This window comes from Myxine glutinosa, chromosome 1 (genome assembly GCF_964187855.1).
Source record: "Myxine glutinosa chromosome 1, kmMyxGlut1.1, whole genome shotgun sequence".
NCBI lineage: Eukaryota > Metazoa > Chordata > Myxini > Myxiniformes > Myxinidae > Myxine > Myxine glutinosa.
In genome coordinates, this window is record NC_136261.1 from 296,227,684 (window position 1) to 296,254,794 (window position 27,111).

General features: G+C 45.3%; 1 protein-coding gene across 6 annotated transcripts in view; it reads left to right on the plus strand.

Moving 5' to 3' along the window:
• Positions 1-27,111, plus strand: part of LOC137412870 (forkhead box protein P1) — a 350,911-nt gene that overhangs the window by 63,148 nt on the left and 260,652 nt on the right. The window contains exon 1 of one of the 6 annotated variants that reach the window (XM_078767677.1): positions 18,944-19,285. The exons of the other annotated variants lie outside the window; for them this stretch is intronic. The gene's annotated coding sequence lies outside the window, so the exon portion shown is untranslated. Of the gene's footprint in view, positions 1-18,943; positions 19,286-27,111 lie in introns of those variants that run through there. 6 annotated transcript variants of the gene reach the window in all.

Genomic DNA, 27,111 nt, shown 5'->3' on the forward strand with positions numbered 1-27,111 from the left:
GGCATATGGAAGAACCCTATTGAAAATTAGGTCGCCACGTCAAAATCCAAGATGGCCGCCGCCATATATGTCTGAACCTTGTGAGCGGAATATCTTGAAAAATAAATGAACTACTAACTTCTAATCTGGTGTGTGGGTGTATCTAGGCATAAGGAAGAACGCTATTGAAAATTGGGTCGCCACGTCAAAATCCAAGATGGCCGCCACCATATATATCTGAACCTTGTGAGCGAAATATCTTGAAAAATAAACGAACTACTAACTTCTAATCTGGTGTGTGGGTGTATCTACGCATAAGAATGATCGTTTTTAAGGCCATTTTCCCCGCTAGAGCAGGAGTTAGCCTTGCGGGCCCCATGACAATCATGGTTCCCTGTTTGAGGCAATGTTTTTATGGCCGGATGCCCTTCCTGACGCCAACCCTTAGTCGCCTCTTAGGATGCGCAGGGATATGGTGTACCTATTCCAAGCTGGGGTACACACCGGGATCATTCATCCCAGCAAGCTGGTACTCAATTTGCCGACCTCGGAAGGATGACAGGCTGAGTCAACCCCCCTGGTGTTAATTTAGCGATCGACCGGGATTCGAACCCAGGATCCTGAGATCCCAGGCCTGCACCCTAACCGCTAAGCCAACACCAGGCTAAGCTTATCTACGCATAAGGAAGAACGCTATTGAAAATTGGGTCGCCACGTCAAAATCCAAGATGGCCACCGCCATGTATGTCTGAACTTTGTGAGCGGAATATCTTGAAAAATAAGCAAAGTACCAACTTCTAATCTGGTGTGTGGGTGTATCTAGGCATAAGGAAGAACGCTATTGAAAATTGGGTCGCCACGTCAAAATCCAAGATGGCCGCCACCATATATATGTCTGAACCTTGTGAGCGAAATATCTTGAAAAATAAACCAACTACTAACTTATAATCTGGTGTGTGGGTGTATCTACGCATAAGGGAGAACGCTGTTGAAAATTGGGTCACCATGTCAAAATCCAAGATGGCCGCCTTGCGTCTTCCACTTTGTCAACTCGCATCACTTCACCGACGGGGGACCTAGACGTAACGCTTGTTTACTGTGCTACTTCCCCCAAAGTTTGCCCAAATCCAAACTGAAACTGGCGGATCATCACCATGGAAGGCAGAAGGTGGGAAGACGTTTCTTGCAAATAAATGGTTTTATTTTAAAAATAATATGGGGTAATATGACGATAGATAAGATGCGGAACAGATCTGGTTTCATGTACGGAACAGATCTGGCAGTCGACAGAAGTAAATATGGTGGAAGGGAGCACGTGAACTTGTATACACAAATGGAACTAAGCCCCAATCTTATGGCAATGAAATACCAGGATCAGACTACAAACAAAGGGGCAGGCAGGATGTGAGTAGGAATGAGCTGTGTTGGCTCCAGGATGATCCCGACAGGCTGGTTGTTGTACAGGGCTGGTGCTGCACGGTATGAAGGCGATGAGGTGAAATCGTGGGGAGATAGCATCTGCAGTCTCTCGATCTGTCCGTGTCTCATCAGTGATGAAGCATAGACAGAGCGTGCATGCACGTGTAACAATTTTTATTTCCTCTTGGGACCACCCACGGCTGACCTCCATTGGCCAATTTACAGGATGGGAGGTGATGCTCTGTGACAATGTCTCCCCCCCTGACCCCACCCTCAACCGGGATCTCTTCACAGTTCACAAGGCTGCTTATCCTGCGATCCTTTTCAAGCCCTCAGCAGACTTGCCATACCTGCACATGGCACTTCCCAAGCTTCCATTACGACTTTTGTAAAGCATATTTATAACACTTTTCTGGTGCTTTTTCATGGCCACAAGTCCTCCACCTGGCCTCCCCTATACAGATTTTACACAATAGTCCTTACCCTATTCTTCCCTATGGTTTACAGTCACCGCCTTGTCGTTGCACATATCACATACAACTTAGCTCTGACGTCTCCCTAATACAGGTGTAAATCTTCGCTACTCGAGCACACGGACCAAGCCATTCTTACCATTCTAGCCATTCTATTGCACATGGCACTTCCCAAGCTTCCATTACGACTTTTGTAAAGCATATTTATAACACTTTTCTGGTGCTTTTTCATGGCCACAAGTCCTCCACCTGGCCTCCCCTATACAGATTTTACACAATAGTCCTTACCCTATTCTTCCCTATGGTTTACAGTCACCGCCTTGTCGTTGCACATATGACATACAACTTAGCTCTGACGTCTCCCTAATACAGTACACAAAATAAATACATAATTATATATATACATTAAATATAATATTAAAAATAAATATATAGTAAATATACATTAAATAATAAATATACATAAATATACATTCTTGCTATGGACCCCATCCCCTCCTCTTGCACTTAAAAGTATGTTGTATGTGTGTTTATGTGTGTGTGTGTGTATGTATGTATGTATATATATATATATATATATATATATATATATATATATATATATATATATATATATATTAGGGTGGGCTTCAAAAAAGCAAAATGCAGATTTTCTCCGGGACATGGTCTATTTTTGTTCCTTTTGGTGTCCAAGGAAACCACACCACATTTGAATGGAATCCAATAATACTTAGGGGTGCCACATCAGTGATGAATTTTCCCCCATGCAAAAATAGGAATTCCCATTTTTTGGGCTGTATATACACAAAATAAATACATAATTATATATATACATTAAATATAATATTAAAAATAAATATATAGTAAATATACATTAAATAATAAATATACAGTACATAAATACACATTATACATTATATATATACAATATATTATACATACAGTTTTGAGACTTCCTATGATCACTATCTGGGCAATTTTCATGCATGTTTTGTACAGGTTCCCGGGGTCAGGGGTACGCTTTTTTAGTGTGTAATATGTAGGCCTAACTTATTGACTGTGGCTCTTTTGTAGAGAGTGACCCTGTGGAGTAAGAATTAACAGGATTTTACCCACATTCTTGCTTATTTTGCAGATATGGCATGTGCTAGTACCAGTGTTTCATTGAAAACTCGGGCTCAGGATAATGTGTATCTCATTGGGTCCACTTCTGGAGATGCCATCAAAGGTGCCAAGCTCCCGACTGTGCATCAATCTCTTGTCCTGTTTTTCCATCACCTGAAGAAGGAGAATCGCACTGCCCGGGAGAGTGCAACCCTCACCATTGAAGAGGTTGTGAAGTTCTGGGAAAAAGCTCACCTACCTACAACGACGAAGCAGCACTGCATCCATCGTTTGGAGAGGCTATATGAAGAATGGAGGAGCCTCCAAAAAGGTGCAAAGCGGGGTGGTGCGACCCAAGAGAAAAAGGAAGCATCCTTCAAGGCCTCCTTGGAGAAGACGTTTGATCTTAGGCATGCAGATTCGGAGGCCATAATCACCAACCCCGAGGACAGGAAGTTTCTTCACGATCAATTCTCAGAGAGGAAGGCTTCAATGGGATCTGTAGACACTGTGTTGGAAGCAAAAACGTTCTTGTGTGTTTGAAAGATCAGCAGCCACGAGATGATTATCGTGAACTCCTAGAACTGACTGTCATCTACATGGGAGGAATCCCACCTCGTGGAATCCGGATCATGGCTCCAGGAGCAATGCACAGAGCCAGATGGATGGCAAAAGCACTATATTCACTACAGGTGTTCATGTTTCGGTCAGAGTTCCACTTGACACTTCGAGAGGCGAGAGAACTCCGAGCCTTCAACATTTTTGTCTGCCTTGTGTATGTACAGGCTTGGTTTCGGGCTCCACAAGCTATTGAGGCTCCCCTGAATGACATTAACCTCTTCAAGAAGTTGGAAAAGTTTGAACAAATCAATCAGAAGATGGCTCAGGCAGCCTTGAAGGCACTTGGCCGCCACACGTGGTACATGAGCCCAGTACTAGTGGCATTTGCATTCTTTGACACCAGAATTGACAAAGAAAGCAAGATCAATATGATTGAAGCATTGAAAAATGACGGTGAAAACCCCTCTCCAAAGAGACCAGCTATCAAACGAGGAACCGCCTCATAACAAAACACACCAAGCATTTCTTCAGCATCCTAGGGACCCCAACTGATTGGATGGATAAGGATCCTGGTTCATGGGAGCAAGAAACCAGCTTTCAGGAAGCAAAGAAAGCCGCCAGTGGCTTAGTCGTGGTGAACGACAGGGCAGAAAGGGGTGTCGCATTGATACAAGACTACAATAAGCTCCTTACAAAGGATGAAGAGCAAAAGCAAGCTCTGCTCCAAGTTGTTGCTGCTCACAGGAAGATGTACCCCGATGCCAAGAAGGCAACAGTGGTGAAACAGGCCCAGAAATAGGAGTTACATTTCTCATTATATTTGGGTTTTTTAATATTATGTGATATGGTGTCTCTTCATTTTATGAACTGAACATTTGGATTGTTATCATTGAATTTGAGTTTTCATAGCAATATAGTGCTATTTGTGCAGCTATTGTAACTTGTGTTTGCTAGAATACAAAGAAAGTGAGGGGAGGGTGGATTTTCATAAAACAAACTTCTGGTTTTGCTTTCGATCCATATATAGAAAAGTTTTGTAGACACCTTTAGTTTGAAGGCTGATGTGGCACCCCTAAATAAAATCAGATTGCTTTCATATTTGGTGTCTTTTCATTTTGGAACAAAAGGAACAACATAAAGCCATGTCCCAGTAAATATTAAAAAAAATTATTTTGAGCACCACCCTAATATATATATATATATACATACATATGTTTTTTATGTTAAGGGGTCTGGACTATGTCGTCCTCATTGACATAGTCCTATACCCGATGCTCCCCCTCCCTTTTCCTTTACGGTATGGACCACAAACATCCAGGGCCTTTGCTCAAACCTGACTGATCCCTCCATATAGGTTGCTTCTGACAAACCAGACTTAATCTGCTTAACAGAAACTTTCCTCCTTCAAGATGTCTCTGATTCCTTAGTACCTCTCCCTGGTTACTCCCTCCTCCAGTATGATAGACCCGAGCCTCGTCCTGGTGGTGGGGTTGCTATCTTTAGGGCATTAAATGAAACAAAGTGAAGAAAAGGAAGAATAATCTAAGAGTTAATTCGTGGCTTATAAGAAATTGATAGGAAAGAAAAGCAATGTACAGATATGGAGTGAAATGAGTAGATGCGGGTGAGAAAGATAAGATAAAGCTAGCCCGGTAGTTTAGTTTGCATGATACAGAAAGAAAGACCAGTACTCTTGACACCGAGAGTGTAAGATTGTTCCGGGCACCACTTCAACACTCCTAAATCAGGACGGTAGTTCTACACTGGGCAGTTGTTGTCTTCAACCTACTACCTAAAGTCAGCCTACTACATGTATGTACTGTATGCACTGTATGTACTGTATGTGCTACTTGCTGAAGTACCCGGTGTTGCTCGGGGAGAAAAGGAAGCGGGAGGGAGAGAGGGAAAGGTGAGCGGGGAAGGAGCAGATGAAGGGGCAGGGAGAAGTGGTAAGGGAGGGGGATGGGAAGAGGGAGTAAAGGAGGAAGGGACAGGGGAGATGGAGGGAGGATATACACTGTATACTGTATATATATTTTGGGTGGGGGGGGGGCTTTGAGGGGCCTCTCTGTTCTGTTTGGGAGGGGGGTGGTTGGAGAAAGGAAGGGGAACACATTTATCTGTGCGAAGACTGCTTTATCCTCAGTGTTGTACAGGGAAAAAAGGAAATTGTAATACCCTCTGCCAGCCACCACCTGGTGGCGCTCGCTACACGGTATACATTTACATCGAAAACGTCTGCCCCCCTGGTCGCCCACAAACCCTGCGTGAGGCCGCATCCACATAGCCTATGTTTCCCCCCACACAGAGTTGTATTTGTACCCCGCGTTTGGAGTTAATAACATAAAAGATGTGGCTGTGCATAAGGAAAAAAAGAAAGAAAGCCAGAGAGAGAAAGAGAGAGACAGTGGCCTGTATATATATATATATATATATATATATATATATATATATATATATATAGACTTGGCATTTAATATGGAATATTTTTTTTTCTTGACTTGGGTTTACTTTCTTAACTCAGTATATCAATCTGCTGAGTTTCTTTTACACTTTGGTGATGTATTTGTTGAAAGAACCATGTCACTGATTGTCTGTCGCAGCAAGATGTCAACAACAGGATTATATCACAGGTGGCGTGGCAAAATGTACGGACAGGTGCATTTGATGATTGGCTTCACAGTCGGGTATACAAGGGTTGTTGCGTTCTGTATTAGTGGAAAACAACTGCTGCACATCTCCAAAAGTTATTGCTGATTCCTCTGGAGATGGTCCGTTAACTCGACAATGCTGTTTGTCTTGGAGTGGTGGCTTTACGAAATTACGGCATGAAATAGCATGCTATTGCTCAGCAGTATGGCATCACTCAAGGTCAGGTGTCAAAGATCCTGAAACGAAATGCTCAGAGGGGTGTCCCTACTCCAATACCGAGGCCAGGACATCCCCGCAGAACCACAAGGAGGGATGATCGCCAGCTGCACCGGTTAGTCCGCAATGGCCGTACCAAGTCAGCTAATCGGCTTAGGGCTGAGTGGCAGCAACTGACAAATGTGCCTGTATCCAGAAGGCTAGTCAACCAACGACTGGTTCAAGCACGCTATCGTGCCAGGCATCCCCTGAGAAAGCCACGCCTGAACAGACAACACCGCCAGCGCCGATTTCAGTGGGCCAGAGAGCACTGTCAATGGCAGCCAGGACACTGGAATCACATGATCTTCAGTGATGAGTCTAGATTTCTGGTCTATCATCAAGATGGCTGCGTCCGAGTGCGCAGACAAGTGCATGAAGCCTACAAGAAAGATTGTATAGTGCCAAGAGTCCAAGCTGGAGGTGGTGGGGTGACCGTTTGGGCTGCTTTTCATACAGGGGGCAAAACTGACCTGGTTGTTCTGAATGGAAACCTGAACCAGTTCAGGTATAGGGCCATTCTGGAAGAAACATTGCTTCCATTTGCTCGTGCAGACTTTCGAGGAAACTTTGTCTTCCAAGATGACAATGCATGGCCTCATCGTGCTCGCATGATCCAACACTTTCTTGCTGACCGTGGTGTAGAGCATATGGAGTGGCCTGCCATGTCCCCGGATATGAATCCGACGGAGAACTTGTGGGCAGAATTAACGCGTCAAATCGACCACTTAGACCAGCAGCCGACCTCTGTGCGTGAATTGCAGCAGGCTATTGTAACTGCATGGCAAGCGATTCCTGTCCAAACCTTGGCAAATCTCGTGAACAGCATGCGTCAATGTGTACGTGCTCTCCTGAATGCTCGTGGGGGTTACACGAATTACTGAACTGTAATTTTACTGTTCGTAATCCCAGTCGTAATTTAACTTTTGTTTTTGTTTAAAAATTTTTTGGCTAATGTGCTAAATAAAGAGATACTTCTGGAAAACGTACAGAAGTTTAACACAGTACTGTCCATGAATTGAGTTCGATATCAGTTTACATCACTTTCAAGGATCAATTTATTTGTTTCGAAATGTCAAATGTGGTTTTTGTTTCTTTTAAAGCTCACATTAACAAAATCGAGAATAATTTCAACATAATTCCAATGAACTTTTGGTTCTAAGACATCTTGAAAAGTAAGTTCACCCCCACAAAAAAAAATTCCATATTAAATGCCAAGTCTGTATATATATATATATATATATTGTTACGGACGCGGTTTAGATGTTATTTACCGAGCGGTGGTATTGCCGCGACCGAACAGTTATTCCCCGACTAGACCCGGATTCCACCCAGACGTTGACCAAATCGCGCTATGCTAAATCAATGATGGAAAGGACACAACGACTGGGATAGATGAAACGACGCAAGGGGTACAGTTCTCAAGACCTCCGGAGGAGGGTATAATTACAGTGGTGGAGAAAAGGGGGTAGATTACAAGGTAGTGAGGTAAAGACACAGAAGAGATGGGCACTTAATTACAGTCTTATCTTAGCCCAGACAGACCACAGACAAACGGAACAAGGTAGACTTACACAGGGATTGATGGCAGGAATCGACAGGTAGGTTGATAGCACAAGGTGCACCTTGGCTCGGGGACAGGATCAAGCACGGTCCAAGAGATGCAGGGAGGTGTCACAGCGCTCGGAAGGGACGTCTCTCTTGCTTCAAGCTCAGCGTGCATCTGACGTCACCTCCCTCTCCCTGCGCATGCTCAGCGGGGAGTGACACGCCCTCGGCTGGTTGGCTCCGCCCCACTGGGGCCGGTCCGCCGCTTCCATTGGGTGCGGGGGTTACCGGGCTCCGCCCTTGACGAGGAGCTGACAGGGAGCCCCTATTTGGTAACCCCGTCGAGCACATGTTCGATGGCGGCTCGTTGGGAAGGCCTGGTGCCCTCCCAAAACCCCCTACCAACCAAGCCGGAGTGAGGACGCGCACTCCCCGCGCCCGCCGCTGCCGTTGTTGTTGTTGTTGTTGCTGAACCGTGAGGAAGAGCTGCGGGGAGGTATTGGGAGGTCCTAAACTTCCTAACGGTGCCATACAATCACATTCTGGTGCAACGAAGGGTCAGAATTAATGGAAACGAGTCCTTAACTGACATAGACTAAGAATAACTAGCAAGATGTCCTATAGTTGTCTTACATGAGATGCGGTGAACCTGGGCACGACATTTAATGGGGGAAATAGGGGGAGGTCGGGTCTACAGAGTGTTGTTTACAGAAAATGGGACGAGGGAATGGGGGATTGGGGATAGTTGGGAAGTATTGAGGAAATAGGGGAATATTTACAAGCGGATATGGATGGATGCAAATCCCATATACGCAACATTGCACCCTTCTCTACCTCGGGGCGGCCCGACCCGATAAATTTTTACCTACTTTAGTGTGGCACTCAGATGTAGTTCCCTCTACTATTAACTCAACCCTGAGTGCGACAGTTTTACAGATGTTCACAAATGAGTAAATATGTCCCCCTGCGACGTTGCACCCTTCTCCTAACAGAAACACACCCACAGGATAACCGAATCGCGGAAAGCATCCTCAAACTAAACATACAGCCGGTAGGGAGCATCATTTATACAAGACTGATATTTACACTACGATCCAGGACCTGTTCTTTGAGGAACACATGCAGATGTTATGCAGAGGGAGAGCACGCATGCCAGCATCGATACACCAACCCACGAGTGCCCTGTGGCCCTATGGCCTTTAATAATGTGCAGAGCACCCCGTCCAAGCACCAAAAGCACCACCCCATACGCACAGTCAGCACCATCCGGTGCACCAATAAAGTGTTCAATAACAATGCACAATTAAGTGTCCATGGTCACCGGTGGTGTCGCAGCCGGCCGATGTTCTGCTGCTGGTCTTGCCTTCATGGAGTGCACTTGGCCTTCTGGCTTCTTTAGAAATAAAGAAAGGCGCCAACCGCGTCCATTTCTGAATTGTGGCCGTCAGGGGGGCCAACTAAAAGTGGTTCACCTGTATGGCATAGGTGCCACGTTGACCCATAGGTCCATCCACGGGTGGTGCTTGACCGCAAAAGAACTGCGGTCCATTGTGGGCGGCCACAAAAATTGCGGTCCATATGGTGTATCGATCCAGGCAGCAAGCAGCGGAAGTACAGGCCCACAACTGCGGAGCCAGCACCTCTCTCTCCTCTCTCTCTGCCCCAAAGCCAGATCCTCGGAGGTGGGAGACAAAAGAAGACAAGTGAGTAAGGTGGTAAGGGCGCAAAAGTGCACGCAATACAAGGTAATGCACACTGGGGGCACATGGGAACCAGGTGAGACAGGTACGTTCCTACCGTACGCCCCCCCCCCCCCACCAGGTAACCTACATTGCCCCTCCCTTACCCCTTACTGTATCCACAAAACACAACACTACCCATAAACATCTACTTTACACATCAACAAACGTCCCTACTGTCTTCCCCGTTCCTCCCATAAACCAAATTCGTCTTCTCTCCCTCCTAACCAATCAAATTTGCCATTTCCAACTCTCATCAAAATCTGCCATCTCCAACTCAACATCAAAATCTGCCATCACCAATTCATCATCAGTCCCTCCTAAGGAGGGAGAGATGGAATCACCCCAATGTCTCATCCACGTCGTGATGCGTCTCACAAATCCAAACAGCAATTCTCATTTCCTGCAACACAAAACAAAGAAAACACAGGTGTGGAGTCATCATCATCACCTCAGGTAAGTGGCTGCGTATGGTGCGACAGGTTCATCAATCCTAACTATTTCCTAAATGACTTTAACAACTTTACATTACCCGGGGTCTTTCCCTGCCAATCCATTGGCCAACTTTACTCTATGTGGTTCGAAGAACCAAAATCCCATTGACCACCTGTGGTGCACACCATCAATTTGGGTCTCACTCCCCGATTCAACACTCGGTGCCCCCGCACAATTTCGGTGGCTGGGTCGTGTGACGCTCCCAGCTGGTCCGCCCACCTGCACACCTCCACCACTGTTGTTGCCTACCGAGCTCACCTGCTCCTCACCCTAACCTAACTAACTGGGGAAGGCCCTCTCGCACTCTCACCCCCTCAGTGCCCTCTCTGGCACGGGCTGCCCGATCCACACCCGGGATCCTCAGGCACCCACTGACACTAACGGCTCCCAGAGCCCACCTGCAGCCTCACCTGGCCGACATCTAACAGTGGCGGAGTGCCCAACCATTCACACTCATACTAACAGGCCACACGACCAGCCAATTTCACCACACCAATGCACCCCTCCACAATACCATTCTGCAACCGCACCACAAATGCCAATATCCAACCACAATTTACCTATACCTTCTAACTATTCTTTAAACTACCCTCCCCGGGTACTCGTGAAAAGGGGTCCACTCTTCCCCCATCCACACCTTCGCACCATGCACACCACTCCGTACCACTTACTCCAACTCTCTCCACACCACTCATTCTCTGCTCCATATATTTCACACACCTGTACTTGCACACCTGTGCTCTCATACTTGGTGCCGCCTGCACCCTTCTCTCCCCCAAGCGCATTCGCGCTGATCCACAACACTCACTACTCATACACTGCTCCACACACCTGTCCAGTTCTCACACAGCATCATCTCATCTAACTACTCCCCTCTGAAACTTGCGCTTCCCAGTCGTCCCTTTAAACTATTGCGCTCCCTCGTCATTATCATCCACTCTAATCTACCTGCGTCCCCTCTACAGGTATCCTTGTCACTAACTAACCTTAACGTTACCTAATGTCATCTTCGCTAGATCCCTACACACAATATCCTAACCCACCCGGGCTAGTTTTCACTGCCATACACCCCATAATCTATAGCGCATTTGCCCCCAGTTTGTGAGGGATGGTGGATTGGCCATCCCATCACATGGGGCATCTCCCACTACCAATTTTGCACATCAAATTTCAACAAATCAAAAATTTGCCACTCACTGCCCATCATCTGCCAATCATTACTGCCAATCCTTTGCCAATCATCAAATTTTGTTTTTCTAATTTCGGGGCCAAAACACTATCCTCGTCATTACAGTCTACTTACTAATGCCTCTCGGTGCGCCAATTCACTTCTAAAGCTCGGCTTCGTACAGCCAAGCCATGGATGGGGGTTGTTTGGTGCCAGTGGCTGGATGCGTCTGGCACTCGGTGCAGGGACGGAGGTTTACCCGGGCCGAGGTCCCACGCACCATCTCGGCACGGAGCCATCCCATGGCCCGATCTCGACCTGCCGGAATGCCTCAACAAAAAGTGGTCGCCATGACGACCCTTCCTATCGGGCTGCCCGCTCCGCCTAGTGGAGCACGGACGCGGCCGTTCAAAGCGAGGCCCAGCGTGGATCGCGTACGGCGGTCCTTTCGAACCCGCCGTGGCTCGGATCCCCGCTGGTTCTCGCGGCACGCGAAGCCCGGCACGCACCGAGGGCCCGATTCGGCAAAAAGTCGCTCTAACCGCTAACCCGGTTACCGTCGATGCCTCACCTGCATGCTTACACGCATACGCTACCCCTTTCTTGCTCATACATCCAGCCGTTTCCCTGCTCTTGGTCATTGCACCTTCTCTTACACACCCAGGTACACTCATTCCACTCACAGACTTGGTCACACACCTGACCACCGAACACCTTGGCACACATTCGTCGCTCGCACACCTCACCAACACACCTCTTCGCGCCCCCTCCTCGTTCACCTCCTCTGTGACGATCACAGGTGTGCTCTCACTCACACTCCCAACCACGTGCCTCACTACCAATTCCAGCGTGCATTCCCACACACGCTCTACCATTCCAGGTGTGCTTCCTTTCTCACCTGTCACAACCAACTCACGCTCCGTGTCACTCTTATTACTCTCACCTCCACTCTTGACAGCGCACTCACCCTTACTCTTGACAGCGCACTCTTTCCTCATGCACCCGTCCGTTACACACCTTTCTCGCGCACACTCTCCCGTTACACCCTCTGTAACACTCACCACAGGTGTACACTCTTCCTTACTTTTGACAGCGCACTCTTTCCTCATGCACCCCAGAGTCGGACTTTCTCGCACACCTCCTTTTTCGCACACCAGACCTGTCGCACACTTCACCAACGGCCTCTCACGAACACCCGGGTCCATCTCGACCCCCAAGCTTATTAAATCACCTGGCGCATCATACGCACGACCATATTGGTCACCACTTACACCGGGTCCTCTTTCTCTTCGCTTCTCCATCACCTGCGAATCCCTCATCCGGTTAATGAGCACATCATCACGATCCGAACACAGACTTTGGACCAATTCTTTTACTTCTTCTTTGATCTCTTTCTTATCCTCTCTACGTCGCTTCTTAATTTCGCTCACCCATTCTTCCACTTCTTCTAATTTCTGCTTCACCTCCTTCATCTCCTCGTGCGCCCCCTTAAGTTCTTCCTCTAACTCCACCTTATTTTTTTCTATGTGCTCCCGCACCTCCCGCTCTTTAACCTCCATCACCACTACCACCTTGTTCATTTTCCTCGTCAGGTCCTCATGTACCGTCTGACACTCTTTTTTAATTACCCCTACGTCCTTTTTCATCTCCTTCTGTGTCGATTTTAAACCCTCTATTACCGCTGTGTTCTTCTTTACCTGGTCCCCCAACTCCTTTTGTCCCACTGTCAGTTGTTCTACTCCCAGCGTCAACTCCTCTATACCACCTTGCAATTTTACAGTCCCCTTTCTCACCTCCTTCTCCATGCGCTCCTCACAGTGCCTCACCTCCTCGCGCACTCCTCCGACCTCCTCACTCACACCTCTTCTGATCTCCTCTCCCATCACTTGCATCTCCTGCCCAGATGCCACCCTCATCTGCTCCATTTCCTCCCTGTGAGCATCCAATTTAGTTTCTACCCCCATTCTGACCCCCTCTATCTCCTGCCCCATTTTTTTTAACTTCCCTTTCCGCTTGGTCCCTCATGTCCCTCAATTTGCCTTCCATACTGTTTTCTAACCCCTCTAACCCCTTTTTCATCCCTTCCATTTGATTCTCTTGAGCGGCCATTCTGTTTTCTACCCCCGTTAACCCATGTTTCACCCCTTCTATCCCATTGTCTAACCCCTCTAATTTAGCTTCTAGCCGTTCCCCCATTTCTCCCATTTTGCCCCCCATTTCGCCCCCCAATCGCTCACTATCAGCCCTCATTTGCTCACTCTGAGCCCTCATTTGCTCACTCTGAGCATCCATCCGGTTCCCCATTACCCCCAATTGCTCACTCTGAGCCCTCGCTCCGTCCCTCATTACCCCCATCATTCTGCTTTCCAATTCTTCTCCATTCTTGTCCATAAGGGCCTTCATTTGTATAAAAAAAAGGTTCAAATCCACCAGCGGCGCTGCTACGGTCGCGGGCGCGGTCGCCGTAGCCATCTGCGAGGCGCCATTTTGCGCGCCCGTAACCTCGTGCGTGAGGACGCCATTTTGCGAACCTGCCACCCTCACTGCTTCGCGCTCCTCATGTCCCTCAATTTGGTCCTGGATCGACCCTGCCTCACTCTCCTCTACCGGAACCCAGCCGTCTTGATCTGCCATAGCGCGACTTTCAAAATTCGGGTTTTTGTAAAACAAAAGCAAATTTCGGTACTTTATAATTTTGACCAAATTTTTTTCCTAGATGTTTTTTTTTAAATTTGGTTCGGGCCTCGAATCCCACTCCTCGACACCAATTGTTACGGACGCGGTTTAGATGTTATTTACCGAGCGGTGGTATTGCCGCGACCGAACAGTTATTCCCCGACTAGACCCCGATTCCACCCAGACGATGACCAAATCGCGCTATGCTAAATCAATGATGGAAAGGACACAACGACTGGGATAGATGAAACGACGCAAGGGGTACAGTTCTCAAGACCTCCAGAGGAGGGTATAATTACAGTGGTGGAGAAAAGGGGGTAGATTACAAGGTAGTGAGGTAAAGACACAGAAGAGATGGGCACTTAATTACAGTCTTATCTTAGCCCAGACAGACCACAGACAAACGGAACAAGGTAGACTTACACAGGGATTGATGGCAGGAATCGACAGGTAGGTTGATAGCACAAGGTGCACCTTGGCTCGGGGACAGGATCAAGCACGGTCCAAGAGATGCAGGGAGGTGTCACAGCGCTCGGAAGGGACGTCTCTCTTGCTTCAAGCTCAGCGCGCATCTGACGTCACCTCCCTCTCCCTGCGCATGCTCAGCGGGGAGTGACACGCCCTCGGCTGGTTGGCTCCGCCCCACTGGGGCCGGTCCGCCGCTTCCATTGGGTGCGGGGGTTACCGGGCTCCGCCCTTGACGAGGAGCTGACAGGGAGCCCCTATTTGGTAACCCCGTCGAGCACATGTTCGATGGCGGCTCGTTGGGAAGGCCTGGTGCCCTCCCAACACCCCCTACCAACCAAGCCGGAGTGAGGACGCGCACTCCCCGCGCCCGCCGCTGCCGTTGCTGTTGTTGTTGTTGTTGTTGCTGAACCGTGAGGAAGAGCTGCGGGGAGGTATTGGGAGGTCCTAAACTTCCTAACGGTGCCATACAATCACATTCTGGTGCAACGAAGGGTCAGAATTCATGGAAACGAGTCCTTAACTGACATAGACTAAGAATAACTAGCAAGATGTCCTATAGTTGTCTTACATGAGATGCGGTGGACCTGGGCACGACATTTAATGGGGGAAATAGGGGGAGGTCGGGTCTACAGAGTGTTGTTTACAGAAAATGGGACTAGGGAATGGGGAATGGGGGATTGGGGATAGTTGGGAAGTATTGAGGAAATAGGGGAGTATTTACAAGCGGATATGGATGGATGCAAATCCCATATCCGCAACAATATATATACATACATACAGTCAGTCCTTGTTAATCCGGACTACTTTGTTCCCAGCACCCAATGTCAGATTAGTGACATTGTCGGATAAACGATTTTGCGGATGAGAGGGATAAAATGAATGGCGGAAATCTATCCCTGGATGTTTTGGTCGGACAGCGAGATTTCCGGATTAAACTGGGTTAGATTAACTTATATATGTGTGTGTCTTGTATCATATATGTAATCATATATATGCTTAAACGCTCCTTATATATATATGTGTGTGTGTATTATGTATTTATGTTTCTACTTTTATGTTTGCTCAAGTTTCACATGTTTATCTCCCTCTTTCTACTTTATTTCTTGCTTATTAACTCTCCTGTCTTTTTCTTTTTCTCCTGTCTTTTTCTATTAGGGACTATATAGATACCGGCCTATGAATTCAGTTAGAGTGTGGGTTGGTGGTATCTATTGGACATACCATTGTCATCTTCGTTTTGTTGGCTTGGAAACAAATGCCAGTTTATTGTACACCGCTCCTTTCCTATGCCATCTCCAGACGCTGCATGACGTCATCGGCGGGCACCGAAGGGGGCTTGGCAACCCGGTGATGACGCACGCTGAAAGGGAGTACTCAGTTTTCACTCCGGTTGTTTTCTTGTTTGTTTGTCTGGGTCGATATCTCAGCTATCCTTTGAGCAAGGAATCTGAAAATTTGGCACAATAGTGAGCAAGTGCTTTGGCAAAAACGTTATTTTTTGTTTTTTGATTAATCAAATAATTGATAAGTTACTTAATTATTATCGATGAATTAAGTACTTCTTTATTTCCTTTCTCATCTGGGCAATATCTCAGGCACCTTTTGAGCTCGGAAGCTGATATTTGGACATGACAATGACCAAGTGATTTGCCTGTAACGGGTATTTATTTCTTGATTAATCAATTAATGGATTAATTATTTATTGATTAATCAATCAAAAAAAATTCGATTAATGACTTATTTAATTAATTTTCAAAAAGTTACAGCTTCGGATGAAACACAGGTGGTTTAGGTATGCTACGAGCCAATTGATTAATAATTTATTTTACGATTATTGCTTATTGATTTTAATTATGCAATTAATCAATCAATTATTATACACATCTCCCTCCAAATACTGTCTCTATGTGCTGCTCGGCGGTATCGCCGGGCGCCGGCGGTGCCCCTGTAATGCCGCGTTGGAGGATGTTGTTTTTTTATTTATTTGGCATGGGGGGCGGTGTACTTTGAATGTATCTGTACTTGTGTTAGTTATTGTTATTAAATAGCATGGAGTCAAAAAACATAACTTAGTCTCTCAGAAAAAAATTGTACCTTTAATGAACTGAAGTTTCACAAGTTGGGGTATTGAGTACTTCTACAGGCATCATAAGGGTTGTGTGTTGCTATGTGCAACAGAGGGTTGGCCTGTTTGGTGGTTTCCTTGAACCCATGGCTCATTATGCTTGGCACCCCAGGTTCAAATCCCATATCCTAATTTGTCTTCATTGTCTACCAATGTCCTTGTAATTCACATAAAAGTACACTGATATCTACTAATGTCTTTGTCCTGCACTGTATAATTTATGGCCAAGCTCCAATCTATTATCAATCTAAAAATGCAAACAATACATAAACTAGAAAGCATCTTAAATGCAAAGCATGTCCTGTCCTCATCCGCTTTGTGTTCAGACGTCTTCTACTTCCATAATTATGCTAAACATGACGAAAACAGCTAAAAACATGCAAAATATAAATTGATTATTTTATGCAACCATGAGACCTTTGACCTTTTGATCTAAAATAAATCGGCTTTTAGCTTTTAATTGGTGAACCAATTCAGTGACCCAATATGCAAATTCTTAAAATTTCAGGTCAATTGTATGAAAATTGATGATTTTATGTGACACTGACCTTTGACCTTTTGACTAAATTATTTATTTGCCTTCTCCATTTTCTCATAACTAGGGCATGCCCGTACTATATATATATATCTAAAATTATATCCCCCCCCTCTATTTACATGAAATGGTTTGGTCCAAAGCGAACGGCTTGCGAGTGGTGACAATCCCCCCCCTCTATTTACATGCAATGGTTCGGTCCAAAGCGAACGGCTTCCGGAGTTTGGTAAAGAAATCGCCATCGCGTACACAAACGCGCAGGAAAGCGAATGAATCGCAAATTCGTTTTTATTAGTTTTAAAACATCGTTTAACGCCAACATAGCGCCAACATAGTTTGCAAACGTGAAATAAATGAATACGCTCTCAAATGTGCCATCCGAGGCAGAGTGTGTCCGCCACGTTCGGCACACGCGATCGTTCGCTGCTCTCTGATTGGTTGAATCGTTTTTTGGACATAGCTCGGTAAGTAATTGTCCGATTAATATGAAACCTTGAAAAGGCACATCCTCGGGTCCCCAGCAATATACCTGGCAAGTTAAAAGTATATCGGACCCGTGGTTGTCGAGAAACAGCGGTCACAGACAAACAGACGTACAGACAGACAGACAGAGATTACTGGAATTATAGATAGATAAAGCTTTGTTCAAAATGTAATGACAAAACTCAAATGGTAAATTGAAATTTCAGGTCAATTGGATGAAAATTGATGTTTGTAGGTGATGCTAACCTTTGACCTTTTGACAAAATGATTCATTTGTCTTCTCCATATTCTCATCATAAAACTTTGTTGAAAATTGGTTGACAAAAGCTCAAATGGTAAAAAAATGATGGCATGGACACACACACACACACACACACACACACACACACACACACACACACACACACACACACACACACACACACACACGAAGGGAGATACACCGAGACTTGGGAGGGTTCCGTTCCATCTTCTGAAACCCGCATTTGGAGATAACAACCACACACACACACACACACACACACACACACACACACACACACACACACACGGAGATACACCGAGACTTGGGAGGGTTCCGTTCCATCTTCTGAAACCCGCATTTGGAGATAACAACCACACACACACACACACACACACACACACACACACACACACACACACACACACACACACCCAGAATTGATTGCAGGACCCTATCTCTTGCTGCCTGGGGGACAGCCTAATAATGGTTCTGCTACTGCTTAGCTCATTGCAAAACTACAGCTGAACTTGTGCAACTGAATGAAAATTATTCTTAGATCCTGTTAAAGGTTTACATCACAGTAGCGCTTGGCCAAATAACATCTAATATTCATTTATATAAAGCACCTTTATTCTGAAGTTTTGTAAGCTATACGCCATTTTTACTGAGGCTTAAGTTAGAACCTTACTGATTTGTTTATCTCAAAACCCAGTAATGCTGATGTTTTTCTCTGTAAGATGAATATAAGGACAGATTGTAGCAACAAATAATTTTAAGTTCAACATCAGGCAATTTTAGGGGTGTATTAATTACAAACTTTATTTTTGTTTTTGCACCTACAGTATATGCAGAGAACTATGTTTTATGTGTTCATACCCACAAATGTTTTGAAGACTTAATGACTCTATCAAGGCAATTGGCAATGTTGACAAATTTGCCTTTATTCTGCTTTGCAAATGCTCCTGCTCATTTGGCAAGTGAATATGTTACCATGAGGAGCGTTCATTCTCTGACCACACCATACCTGTAAGTGTCTGTGATTGGCGTTTTGAATTGTAAGTGACACTAGCGCATGTCAATGAAGTGGAAGCAATGCTCAGGCAAACTACATCAGTGTGGTCAGGAGCCATTGTCGTCCCATCCACGCCATGTTTTGGCACAAAGAACAGCACTCTGCCACTTATGTCATTAGGTAATTTATGCTTCTCAGGCAGCAGGTAAGGACAGGCCCTGGCCCGTCCCTCTCTGTGGTGCCCCATCCATGCCTTCTCACCGTATCCTCAACCCAGTGTCCTCTCAATTCACCTTTTCAGTTCTCTACCACACCCTGGCACACATCAACTGAATCCATCCTTTTAATAGTGAGTTTAGTTTTTTCCCTTACTTTCTTATGTGTGCTCAGCCTCCACCAATTAGAAACTTTCTCCCATTTTTGATAAGAAATTAAAGTCAGTTTTTAACTTCCTCAGGGATTATAATCTTTTATTTATATATATATGTATATATATATATATATATATATATATATGTATATATATATATATATATATATATATATATATATATATATATATATATATATATATGTATATATATATATATATATATATATATATACATATACATACTGTATCTATATATGTATGTATGTATATGAATATTGCGAACCGTGGTGTCTGTCTGTGCGTTCACCTGTCTCCCGTTATGGCGGCCGCTTCCCGCGCTGTTTTTGAAAAGCTGCATTGTTTATTTTGCAATTTCATTTTACTTTTCTTGAAGCAATATAGACAGTCACTTCATTGTCCGTTCCAGTAATCTTTAAAATCAACATGAACATCTGGATTAAAGTAGATTTAATACAGATATTCATGGAGGAGCACACAATTTAAAATAGCTATAATTTGCCCTTTTTAAAGTCAAATTCAACCTCCACCGCCTGATGTTGCACCACCATTTTGTGGTGGGTGGTATAAGAAGCTCAGAGCTTTGGCTCCTCGTGAAACTGAAAGTGAAGCACAATTAACCTTTTTAAGGTCCATTAAATAATTTAAATTGATGGATTAAGTTAACCTTTTCCCATCACTGTGGATGGATACCTTTGCTTGTGATATGCTAATTTTAAAATGGTAAATAAAAAACAGTTAATTTTTCAATTTTAAATTTTTTAATTTTCATCAAAAGCTACATTATAAAAGGAGCCGTGTCTGTCTGTCTGTCATGCTATAACTTGATATCAGATTAATGGATTTCAATGAAACCAATGATGATGGATTCAGGGAACTCACAGGAAGGCTTTAATGAAAATAATAATAACTAGCCGAAACCCGTATAACATCCACGGAAGGGAGGATGTGGTGTGTGGATAGAGTGTACCATTATGGATGGCATAGGGGATTTGCTTGTCCGAGTAAGAGTTAGGAAGAAAGATGAGAATGAAGAGTGCCTATATGAACAACGATCGCCGACACCGGCACAAATGCATGCTCTGGATTGTCCACTCAGTGGATGGCTTGCTTTCGCCTGTCCAATCAGCGGACGGCTTGCTTCGCCTTTGCCCAGCAGACGCCAATACGATGGCGTCATAAGATGGCGTCGTATCGGCAGTTAATCGGATGCTTTTGGGCCCCAACGTCGGCTAATTCAGATTTTTCGAGTATGGCTGTACGTGATAAACAAAGAGCGCGGTTCGTAGATCGTAAATCCATTAGTGCCGTGGGCATCGGGTCACTGGGTGCGGCGTAAAAGGGATAACAAAGTCGAGTCCTTATGCTATTATTATTATATAGATAATAATAATAATAATAATAATAATAATAAATAGACGAAGGAAGGTTTGTGTATTGGCGCACGTACGTGGGGAAACACTAAACGCCAATTTGCGACTTGCAACCTCTCACTCTCACTCTCACTCTCACTCTCACTCTCACTCTCACTCTCTCTCACTCCCACCCTTCTCTCTCCTCCTCCTCTTTCTCTCTCAGCCCTCTCTCACTACCCTCCATCCCTCCCTCTCTCCTCCACTCTCTCTCTCCTCCCCTCTTTCCCTCTTCCACCTCTTTTAATATTCCCATCAGCAAAGCAAGTGTTTAGCGAGGCCAGTATCTATATACTGCCTAATTTTATTTTTCCCATTAACAACAACAGTTTTTTTTTTTATTCAACAGTATTCGCACTCCTCTTCATGCAAATATTGGTATTCCTGTCATTGAAGCGACAGGTCTTATAGGGCTAGTATCTTTAAAATTATAATTGTTTGATTCTCCCTCTTATCTTCAACCCCCTCTGGCGTGCTTGCTATTCCTACCTCTTTGCCACATTGCTCTCCAAAATATGTATTATTGGTATCTCATTTGCATTCCTTATCCATTTAATATGATTGCCTCTGATTACTATTTTCCTTCATTGTCCATCACACTCATCATGTCCATTATTGCTATTTCTGGTGTCTCTTATCAGTCAATACTTGCATTGCTTTACCATGTGTCATGCTTCCAACGTCTTCCTCACCCCTCCCCTTCAAAACTCCCCCCTCACCCCTCCCCTCCAAAACTCCCTCCTCACCCCTCCCCTTCAAAACTCCCTCCTCACCCCTCCCCTTCAAATCTTCCCCCACTACCATGTTTCTCCAATTCTCTCCTCTCCGCCCTCCTCCTCAAAGCTGCCTCTTCCCGCTTCATCTCCATTCCAACTCATATTTCTTTCTGTCTAATAGCTCTAACCTTCTACTCCGCTCTGCCCACCCCCTCAAACAATGCCTCACTGTGCCTCATCCCATCACCATCAAACCTTTTGTTCTCCTCATCCTTCCCTTTCTCCTAGCTCTTCTGCAATCTCTGACACACTATCAACAGCTTTCCCCCTCTCCCCCCTTATCTTACCCTACCCCTCCCACCCCTCCCCTGTCCTATATCCGATGCTCCCCTTCCATCTCCATTTACATCTCGCTGTCTGACAACATGGACCAACTTCTATCTACTCATCCCAACTCTCTCTTTCTCATATGTGGTGATTTCAATTGTCATCATGCCAGCTGGCTGTGTGTGGGTACATCTCGCACCAGCCATGGCTCCTCAGCAAAGGACTTCTGCGACTCACTGGGACTGACACAATCTGTCAATTTCCCGACCCGGATCTCAGTCAATGGAGCATCTTCTCTTCTAGACTAGGCTATGACTAACTTCCCTGCAAATGTCTGCAATTCTTCTTCTGCTCCAATCGGTTCATCTGATCATTTGCTTGTTAAAGTGGACATCTCTCTGGCCATTGTCAGAGAACCTCCTCAGTGTTGACATGCCTGGCATTTCACTCATCCGTCTGCTTGGATTGGACAACAGCGCAAACCTCAGCTGGGAAAAGTACATCTCTCGTATCGCTATAAGACCCCCCCAGTGCCTTGGCTGCTTATTTCGTGCTCGGCAATACCTTCCTCAAGCTGTTATTCTCCATCTATACAAGGCCACTATACGACCTTTTATAGAGTATCAGTGCCATATTTGGGCTGGTGCCACAGCCTGTCACCTATCTCTTCTTGACAGAATCCAGCGACGCGCTGCCATTCTGGTGGGACAGGAGTTGGCATAATCCCTGGAACCTCTTTCAGTCCGCCGCTCTGTTGCTTCCTTGTTCTATCGATATTATCATGGAATGTGCTCTGAGGGTCTTTCACAGGTTGTTCACCTGTGCATATTTTCAGTTGCTCTACACATTTGGCAGTTTTTTTCCCATTCATACACTATATCTGTCCCGAGGTGTAAGACTATGAGGTATTCTTCTAGTTTTTTCCCCCTGTACTGCACTCCTCTCGAACAGTTTACCTGCATATTGCTTTCCCCTCTACCCCAACCTATCTCAATTCAAGAGGAATGTCAATACATTACTCCTTTCTGTCTAATAGCTATACTTTATTTCCTTTGCGTAGCCCCACCTTGAGTGGCCTCGTCGGCTTTGTGGCAGGCAAAATCCCGTAAAGAAAAAACTCAGGCCGACTGGCATGGTCTTCAAGCAGGCATCAATTATCTGGACTGGTCTCCCATCTCTACTGCCTCTGACATCAACTCATCCTGGGAATTCTTCCAAAGTAAATTGCTCTCTCTCATGCACAGATTCATCCCATCTCATCTTCAGTTGTCATACCCTTCCTCCCGTCCATGGTACACTGAATCGTGTGGTGAGGCAGTTGCCCTGAAACAACTTGCCTTCGCCTCATGGAAGGCAAATCCAACTGAAGGCAATTTCAGTTCCTTTCGCAAAGCTCGGAACAAGTGTGTGTCTACCCTCAGGAGAGCAAGGAAACAATATCTCTCTACTCTCAAGACTGAACTCTCAAACCTGTCCCCCACCTCCAAATCCTGGTGGAGTCTGGTCAAATCTGTTTTTGGCGTTTGTTCCCTGCCATCCCCTCCCTTACCTCAAATGGCTACACAGCTGACACTGCACGTGAAAATGCTGAATGCCTCAACTCTGTGTTTGCCTCAAAATTTTGTGTCCCAAACCCGTCTCTCTCTGTACCCACCGTACCCAGTAAAACCCAGCTGCTCCTGGACTCCATGTCTTTCTCTCCTGACAAGGTGGAGAAGTTTCTGTCAAACCTCGACTCTGATTCTCCAACTGGACCAGACTGCATCAGGCCACGGGTCCTGAAATCCTGCTCTGCTGCTCTATCGCACCCTCTCTCTTTTCTCTTCACCATCTCTTTTGCTCCAGGTCATCTGCCATCTGCTTGGAAATCAGCCAACATTACCGCTTTACACAAAAAATGTGCAAAAACAGATCCTTGCATCTACAGACCATTCAGCCTGCTCCCAATAATCAGCAACGTCATGGAATCCATCATCGCTTCTGATATCAAATCCTTCCTCTTCTCCAATGGCTTGATCTCGGATCATCAATTTGGATTCAGACCAGGTCACTCTACTCTGGACATGTTGCTTCTGCTGTCTCAACAATGGATGGAGGTCCTCAATGCCAAACAGGAAATCAGAGTCCAAAACCAATGTTTGGGACCAATGCTATGATCTCCATTAACATATCTCGTGCCTTCGATACGGTCTGGCACCCCGCTCTGCTTACCAAACTCTTCTCCTATGGTATCGATGGAAACCTTCACGCATGGCTTGCCGACTTCCTTTCTCGTCGCAATCAGCGTGTGGCCCTGAATGGATTTCTCTCATCTCCTCTTCATGTTCAGGCTGGAGTTCATCAAGGCAGTGTTCTGGGCCCTGTGCTTTTTCTAATCTTCATTAATGATCTCTCCGACTCTCTGGGACATCCTCTCAATCTCTTTGCTGATGACTCCACTCTCTGCCGCTCCATATTCAACCCTCAGATAAGCAGGCAGCAGCCTCTTCACTCTCTGCAGACCTGGACAAAATTACAAACTGGTCAAACAAGTGGAACATGTCTTTCAATCCTGACAAATCTCACACTCTCACTGTGTCTCTCCGAAAAGACCGTCTGGAAAACGCTCCCATCTACTTCCTTAACAATCCTCTCGAAGAAGTTCTGTCACTCAAGCTTTTGGGTCTCACTATCTGCTATGATCTTTCTTGGGAAAACCACATTTCTATGCTGGCCTCCAAAGCTAGTCACCGACTCGGCATCCTGCATCATGCGACGTCCTTTCTGGGCAATTCTGAGCTCCTCACTACATTCAAAGCTTTCATCCGCAGCTCAATGGAATATTGCTCTCCCCTCTGGGCTGGTGCTCCTGCCTCACACCTAGCTCGGCTTCACGCGGTTGAAACCAAAGCATTCAGAATCATTGGAATCTACCGTGATGAAGCTGATTCTGAGGGCCTATCACTCGCTCACCGCAGGCAGGTTGGCGGTCTTTCTGTCTTCTACCGACTCCTCTCTGGCTTAGCTCCCCCAGCCCTGTCTGTGCTCTATCTGCCAAATATTCCTGCAGGATGCACAAGATCTGCCAGCAACCCTCTTCCGGTTAAACTGCCAAAATCAAGACTCTGCTCACCTTTACTCCTTCATTCCTCTTTTCTCCCGCCTCTGGATCAAACTCCCACACTCTCTTCAATCCCTCTCCTCGCTCCAGGTATTTAAAACAGCTGTTCACCGCCATCTCATATCTTCCTCCACCCAAAGCCTTGATCTTTTCTACCCCTGTTAAAACACCCCAAATCCACCTCTTTCAATTTCGAACTTCTTTCGTGAAATTCCTAGTTGTGTTCGTTTGCTTTATACCGTGTACTATACTTAACTGTTGGACATATCCTGATTTTATATGCCAGCACACTTTTCAGCATAATTATATTGTTCAGAATTCCAGTGTGCTCGATATATCCATGATATCAACGTGTTACTACTAACCCTAACGTAATACATATAAAACTTGCTCATAATTTTTATTCGACATATGATCGGATCTTTTGGGGACCCTCATCGTGAGTATAACACTAGACTCAAACAAACCAATGGAAATGTAATGCAACAATGAACAAACCCAGGGAGTGTATAAACAGCAGAGGCCTACAGGCATGTTGTCTTAGGCCCACCATGAAACCAAGATGGCAGCCATATTATTTTGGCTGGGTACCATGGTGGGTGGAGTCAAGCGATAAATGTGGGTGGAGTCTGGCAGCTGTCTGACCAATGAGTGCACATTTCAAAAATCGGCCTCAACAAGAACCACAACAACAACAACAACAATCAGGCAGAGCTCTTGTAGACATGTGACACGTCGCAGGTAAAACAAGCAGTTGGACATTGTTTCATTTTCAATGAACTCGTCAGCTTTACAATAACTGGAGAGCAAGTAACTGTGGGACATGGGACAGTGTGGAATGGGCTGCATGGATAGGATATACGAAGAAACGAAAAATAGTTGTGTTTCGGTGATAAATCCTGAGAGCTTTATTGTATACTAGCCGAATGCACCCGGCGTTGCCCGGGTTCTTTTTGAATTAATTTAATCTTCTGTACATAGGTCTGACTCGAGCCCAGTATCAGTTAGTGCTCAACGATTCCTTGTTCTTTCTTCTGTCAGACCCCGCGAGAGAGAATTTTGAAAGCATGTGTTGCAATCGGTCAGATATTCCTATTAAGTGCATAAGTTGTACTTCAAGAGAATTTTGAAAGAAGAAGAAGATTTATTGCAAAATCGGCCCAGCCCGGCCGAAGCGGCCTCGACAGGCCTTGCCACCTAGCCTATAACCTTCCCAGGGCCCGTCCCGATATTTTTTGTTTCAGAGGTTTCCTCCTATCTTTCACCGTTCAGGAGATTAGCGTGTGCAGACAAACAAACAAACAAACAAAAACTTTCTTTTATATATATATTTATAGAAGATAGAAGATATATATATATATATATATATATACATACTAGCCGAATGCACCCGGCTTTGCCCGGGTTCTTTTTGAATGAATTTACTACTATAATTCAGCTTTTACTCACGGCCATAGAAGATTGACTACTATAATTCAGTTCAGCTTTTAATTGCGAAATGGACCCAGCCCAGCTGAAGCGGCCTCGACCGGCCTCGCCACCTAGCCTAAAACCTTCCCGGGGCCCATCCCGACATTTTTGGTTCTTTTTGAATGAATTTACTACTATAATTCAGCTTTTACTCATGGCCGTAGAAGATTTACTACTATAATTCAGCTTTTACTCACGGCCATAGAAGATTGACTACGATAATTCAGCTCGGCTTTTAATTGTGAAATGGGCCCAGCCCAGCCGAGGCGGCCTCGACCGGCCTCACCCGCTAGCCTATAACCTTCCCGGGGCCCGTCCCGACATTTTTAGTTCTTTTTGAATGAATTTACTACTATAATTCAGCTTTTACTCGTGGCCATAGAAGATTGACTACTATAATTCAGCTCAGCTTTTAATTGCGAAATGGGCCCAGCCCGGCTGAGGCGGCCTCGACCGGCCTCGCCACCTAGCCTATAACCTTCCCGGGGCCCATCCTGACATTTTTTGTTTTCGAGGTTTCCTCCTATCTTTCACCATTCAGGAGATTAGCGCGTGCAGACAAACAAACAAACAAACAAACAAACAAAAACTTTCTTTTATATATATATACTGAACAGCAAAAGAAACGTCAGTCAGAATCAATATTTTGGAGTCTTTATTTTCAAGTCATGATCAACACGAATTGAGATTTAGGATCAACATGAAACATCACAGGTATGGTCACCACAGTTCAAACAATAATGTGAAATGTTCTGAATA